Source organism: Citrus clementina, unplaced genomic scaffold (genome assembly GCF_000493195.1).
Source record: "Citrus clementina cultivar Clemenules unplaced genomic scaffold, Citrus_clementina_v1.0 scaffold_6, whole genome shotgun sequence".
Taxonomy (NCBI): Eukaryota; Viridiplantae; Streptophyta; class Magnoliopsida; order Sapindales; family Rutaceae; genus Citrus; species Citrus x clementina.
The window spans coordinates 2,780,241-2,787,038 of NW_006262139.1; the positions used below are offsets into that span (position 1 = coordinate 2,780,241).

At 33.2% G+C, this 6,798-nt stretch overlaps 1 long non-coding RNA gene across 1 annotated transcript; it reads right to left on the bottom strand.

Annotated features, from left to right (window-relative positions):
- Positions 1-696: 696 nt before the first annotated feature.
- LOC112097265 lies at positions 697-6,088 on the bottom strand. The gene is made up of 3 exons (XR_002904926.1): positions 5,757-6,088; positions 4,693-4,787; positions 697-927 (listed from the first exon to the last, which is right to left on the bottom strand). It is a non-coding gene; the product is annotated as an uncharacterized LOC112097265 (long non-coding RNA).
- Between the last annotated feature and the right edge of the window lie 710 nt (positions 6,089-6,798).

The window sequence follows — 6,798 nt, forward strand, 5'->3', positions numbered from 1 at the left end:
TAGTTGTGGATTGCCCTTCTCTAAAGGTTGAGTCATTTAGGGTTGCCATGGATCTTTTACTCTAGACGATTAAGTCTTAACAAGAGAACGAGGCTCTGATACCAATTGAAATACAAGTATGCAACCCAAGAGGGGGGGTGAATTGGGATTCTAAAAAATTATTCAATTTATAAAGAAAAACTTAATGCAAATATAATCCAAATTCAAAGCAATAACAATTAAGTTGATCACAATATAAAAAGATAAGGTAAGAGAGATTCAAACACAGAGATTTTTACGTGGTTCGGCCAACCTCGCCTATGTCCACGCCTCCAAGCTTCCGGGTTTGAGGATTCCACTAAGCAAGCCTCTAAGGCTTCAAATGCTTACACTTGACTTCCAATGTGTCAATAAACCTTTACAACAAGAGATGATCCCCAATCTCTTAACCCAAGTGTATCCCAACACTTACAATCACTCAAAGTAAAAGATTACAAACTGTTTTGCCTCTCACAATATATAAGATTACACAATAATGCTTAATATGTGAATAAATGAAGCAAGAATGTGTTCTAAGCTCTATGAAGATTGTATTCTCGAATATTAGCTTAAATGGTCGTGTTGTGATCAACCTTCTTTGAATTTGAATGAGCTTATTTATATTTGGAGCTGAAAATCTAGCCGTTACAAACTGTCAGACAGAAAATGGTTCGCCGTTAACCCTAAACGGTTAACCGTTTCAGTTGGTCAAAGTTACCATTGGGCCAGATTTCAAATAAACGGTTTGCCGTTTGGGATTACCCTTTCGCCGTTAACTTCCAGAGACCTACAAGATGAGCATTAGATATCTGTTTACACAAAACGGTTAAGGACTTGCGTGAAGTAACTTTTCTGGATATTACCGGTTAACCATTGGTAATAAACGGTTAGTCGTTTGGCTCCAGTAACCTGCAAAACAATTTAACCTTATCAGTTTTTGTTAATCAGTGCCAGAGGAGGATAACCTTCAATTCTGGACGTTATCGGTTAACCGTTTAAAATAAACGGTTCACCATTAAGTTCCAGTAGCCTTTCCATTCTTGGTGATTTCCGTTTTTCATAAACGGTTAGAGCTTTAGGCAATATGTTGCTCTCTGGTGTTAATCGGTTAACCGTTTAAATAAACGGTTCACCGTTAAGTTCCAGTAACCTTCCCATCTTTTGTGTTTTCTGTTTTTCATAAACGGTTAGAGGTTTAGGAAATATGTTGCTCCCTGGCATTAAACGGTTAGCCGTTTGATGGAAAACAGTTTACCGTTTATTTCCAGAATCACACTTTAAAACAGATTTTACAGAGAATCATTTTTGAATTTGAAGGTCCATCTTTTATAAAACAATGAATGGAATAATTATCAAGGCTTTTGTTTATTAAAGAATAACTCCAATAATTTTATCAAAATACATTTAAAATTTGTTATCATTAAAATCAATATTATTAACATATTTATGTTAACAGTTGCTAAAATGTTGACTCCACTATTTTGTGTAACACGGTTATTATCATGGTCCTTAGTTGTAAATTTGAAACCATTGATAAAATACCCTAAATATGCTATAACAGTAGAGCTAGGTTTGTTGGCCAACCACTTTACTATTTCTGGTATATGTATACTAACTGTAATATCATTTGCTACCTACAATTAAATAAACACTTATAAATTTTAAAAATCAATGAAACAATGTTAGTTCAAACTAGTTATATATTCAAACTTTATGTTGTAACCAATCAGTAAAGGTATGAGCATACTTAATTTCTAACCAGTGGCCACGTTTTGATTGCTTTGGGTATTTTATTTGCAAGTACAATTTATGCTCCTTACAATATGATTATGAAAATATCAGTTGTTTTAAATTTGTTATAACTTAAATTAGTTTTCAACAAGAATAGTCACCGATTACAATAAACTTACTTGATATAAGTTTCACACTCAATGGTGTTTTCCAAAACACAAAGATGTGCTTGCTACAACAATGAGGCATCAACCACCATAGCCTCTCCGCGTCCTAAGGGCTTTTCAATTGTATAATCTACCAAGCAACTAGGTGGCAGCCCAATGAAATCATGATTGGACAAATATTCAGCACAAAATTCAAGTGCTTCCTCTGCCACATAACACTCGGCAACGCATCCCTTAGGGCGACAATGGTTACGAACATTGCCCTTTAGCAATTTCATGTTTCTCTCAAACGGATACATCCAACAAAGGTGAACCGATCCACATAATCGGACTTGGTCAACAAGATGCACCGTCAAATGGACCATTATGTCAAAAAAAAAAGAAGGTTGGAAGAATTGCTCAAACAAGCACATAGTGACATAATGTTGTTTTTCCAGTTTGTCAAGAGATTCTGTTTTTTTGCACCTTACTATACAATGCATTGAAGTAAAAGCACATCCTAATGATAGCTTTTCTAACATTTTCTGGCAAACAACCATAGATTACTAAGGGCAGCAATTATTGCATCAAAGTGTGGCAGTCATGAGACTTAAGACCTTGAAGCCGACAATCATCCAAGTTTACAAGACTTCTGAAGTTGGAAGAATAACCTTCTGGAACTTTGGTTTCAAACAAAATTTGACAAAACATTTTTTTCTCTTTTTTACTCAAGGTGTAAGGTGCTCAGGTATGGAATTTTTATCATTTTCACTAGGAATTAATTTGCCCCTAATCTGTAATTCAATTAGATCTCTTCTAGCCTTGACCCCATCTTTCGTCTTTCCACGTTGATGAAGTAATGTGCCATAGATGCTCTCACAAACATTTTTCTCAATGTGCATCACATCTAACACATGGCGAACTAATAAATGTTGCCCATACTCTAAATAAAAAAAAAAATTGATTTTCTTCTGAATAATTTGTCAATATCATCATCACAATCATCACGCTTTCACTTACTGCCTCTATGCTTACCACTCTTATAGTTAATACCATTTACCAGTTTCAAAATTTCTTGACCAGACAAAGTTTTTGGATGTTCATCCCATTCTGCCTTATTATTGAAAACCTTCTTCAGTGATCTAAATGAGTGGTCAGGTGGCAAAAATCGATGGTGCCCTAAAAATACACACTTTTTACTATGTGTAAGCCATTGTGACTTTTTGTCTAGGCCACAGACTAGAGAAGCATAGTAATCTTTAATAGTACAACCTGAAAGATTCCTAAATGCGAGAAAGTCACTAATAAGCCACATCAAGACAACCCGCAAATTGAAGGCTTACTTTTTAAAAGCATCATAAGTTTCTACACCAACATTCCAAAGGGTTTTCAAATCATCAATTAAGGGTGCTAGGTAGACATCTAGATCATTCTCTGGTTGTTTAGGCCCAGATATCAATAAAGACAACATAATGAATTTTCTCTTTGTGCACATCCATGGAGGAAGATTGTAAATGACCAACATAACTGGCCAGCAACTGTAGGTAGAACTAAGAGTGCTGTGTGGATTAACCCCATCAGTTGAGAGAGCTAGACGAAGATTTCTAGGTTTTTGGCCAAAATCAGGCCACTTAGAGTCAACTAAATGCCATGCTGGTGAATCTGTTGAATGACGAAGTTTGCCATCTCTAGTTCGGTGAATAGCATGCTAAGTCAAGTTCTCAGCAATTTGAGGCAATTAAAACATACGTTTGAACCTAGGAATATGAGGAAAATACCACAATACCTTTGCAAGTGCCTGGTTACTACTTGTTTTGACATTTTTTTTTGTTTTTCCACTTAAACTCTCCATAAGTAAGACACTTATTCAAATCTGCATACTCTTTACGGAACATAATGCAATCATTCTTGCATGCATGTATTTTCTCATTATCTAATCTTAACACTCTCATTTTTTTTTTAGCCTCATACATAGACTTTGGAACATTATTCTTTTCTAAATATATGTCAGAAAGTACTTCTAACAAAGCACTAAACCCTTGGTCAGACCACTCATACTTCCCTTTCACATAATACAATTTCATTAATCCTGACAACTTTGAATACTTTGAACCTAAATACAAAGGCTTCTCAGCATCCTCAAGTATATCCCTAAAAAACTTAGGATTTTGATCACATTGTTCATATGCATCATGGATCATGTCCTCGACATTACTGTGATCTTGAAACCTAAATTCATGATTTTCATAATACTTTGGGCAACTTGCAAGGGCTGCATTTGAATCAACCTCTCCATGTTTATCCCAAACTATGTATGTTGGCAAAAACCCATTTTGAAATAAATGACCCTTTATTCATTCAGGAGTATGGAACTCTAGGTTGCAACACTCATTACAAAGACATTTAACTAATCTACGATTTTCAGAATTAAGCGTAGCAAAATTCACAAACCCCTCCACTCTATCTTCATATTGTTTGGACACTCTTGCTGACCATATCCAAGATTTATCCATTTCAACAATGATGCTTGTTAATGTAAAATTTTATTTAAATGAAACAAATAGTGAAATTAAGTTGCCATGCATCATTCCCAACATACACCAAATTATTAAATTAAGCAATCATGCATCATTCCCAACATACACCAAATTGTTAAATTAAGCAATCATGCATGCCTTTCTCACAAGTAAAGCAACAGATGACAAAATAAGACATTTGATGTCAATGAACCCATTATCATAAGTCACCAATGTATAGCTAAAGTGAAAATGTATTTATGTTAAACATGTATTCATACCTTCAGCAATGAAACACCTTCTCGTAATTTTGTAGAAGATTTTAGCACAGCAGCAGAACAACAATTTGTAAAATTGAATTAGTCGAAGAAACAATCTGCCAACCACGTGGAAACTATAACAATATCAGTACTTTTATCAGTAAATATATTAACCATGGTCAGAAAGGTAAATTAAAATTCTGTATCTTAGAACCAATATTAAAAACATCTTTAAAAAATCAATGTAGATTGTATTCATATAATACCAATTTCAAATGATAGATTGATAAGTATATAACATAATTTGGAAAGAAACAGTGATAACACCTCAACCAATAGATACAGTTTTCATAGTTTATCCAGGATGACCAGGAAGATGAACTAAATTTCTGCATATTATAGTCAAATTCACAAAATCTTTAAAAATTCAATACCAAAGCTATTCATATGATTCCAATTACAAATGAAAGACTGATAAGTATATAATGTGATTTGGAAACAAAGTATGAAAAAATCACAACCAATAGATACAGTTTTAGAAGCTTATCCAACATGGTGAAAAAGGTGGATTAAATTTCAACCTCTTATAAGTAATTTCATAAAATCATTACGAATTCAAAATGATATACATATAATACCAGCTACAAAAGAAAGCTTAATTAATGTATAATTTGAAATAAAAATAAAATAGGCAAATAGCTTATCCTTACTACAATAATCAATAACTCATACATTTTGTCAAATACTTTATAGGCACAATTTTGTATCATCTTCTTTTGACAAATCTTGTTATAAATTCTACCCGCAATAATACAATACCCAACAACAGAAAAACATGCAAATGTAAAAAAAAAAATACCCAGCCCAAATTGGATAAAATAAAAAATAGAACTAGCTCCAAGTGTTTCAAATTGATGTTTTCCATTATTGGGCATGGTTATTTTGACGAGAGATTGAAGCATAAGGTAACAAATAATATGACATTTCAGAAATTAAATGAAATTAGCCCCTAATTGTTTCTAACAACAGGGATTTCTATTATTGCTCTGATTATAATCAAAACTGAAGAAACTATAATGGCTTACTTTTTTAATAGGTTCGATGGGCTTGTTACTTGAATCCTCTTTTAAATCTTCTTCTTCAAAATCATTAGGTGCTGTGGCTTATCAATTTCTACTTGCATGTTCAAAGAAATGCATGCTTGTTAATTAGCATGAATCTGGCCGAAGAGTGATTGAAGTGAAAAAGCTAGCAAAAGGGGTTTAAGGAAATTGAAGGGGATTTCGATTTGAGTGGAACAAACAAGAGGCCTCAAATTTGAGTTAGAAGAATAAAGATTTCAAGGTCACAAGTTTCATAGATTTTGTTTTAGGGTTCATGTAGAAAGCGAGGGGGGAAATCGATTTTGGAGGGAGGGCGAAACGAGGAGCCAAAACACTACAACTGTTCAATTTATATAGATAGCTTTTTAGCAATTAGAACGATGTCATTTAGATTTAGGAAAATTAAAATAATTAAAATAAAATGAAAATTACTTCTCCAATTAGCATCAATGCTTGGTTCTGATACTAAAGTATCAATGATCACTGACACTTAATATGTAAAAGGCGCTAAAATCTGCTTAGGTCATCAAATGCTGATACTTTTTAATTTAGTATCAGAAACTAAGTATCAGTGTTTCCCATTTTTCTAGTAGTGCAAATAATTGTTTTAATATGACTCAATGGTAAAACTAGTTGATTAAACAGTTTTAGTTAATTATTGGGGCCAGTCTTGTTAAGGTGACAAATTTTTTCTAATATTTGTTTCGGTACATTGATTTAATGTGCTCGAAGGCTTGACATTGGCTTAAAGAAAATGTATAAAATATCTAATATAGATCCATCAATGGTGGAAAGTAAACTTCAAGTTTTGGGGATGAAAAACACTTCAAGGAGATGCCAAGAACAAAGGTTCAGAAATGGAGGGCTATGTTAATTAGTTTTTTTTATTAAAATCAATTTGCAACATTTTCTATTATTTGGTCCTCCTCATTATTATATTACCATTATGTTTCTTGACTTGACTTTCACTCTCTGTGGAAATCACAATTAAGTATTATAACTCAAGGATTTTATTTACATGAAT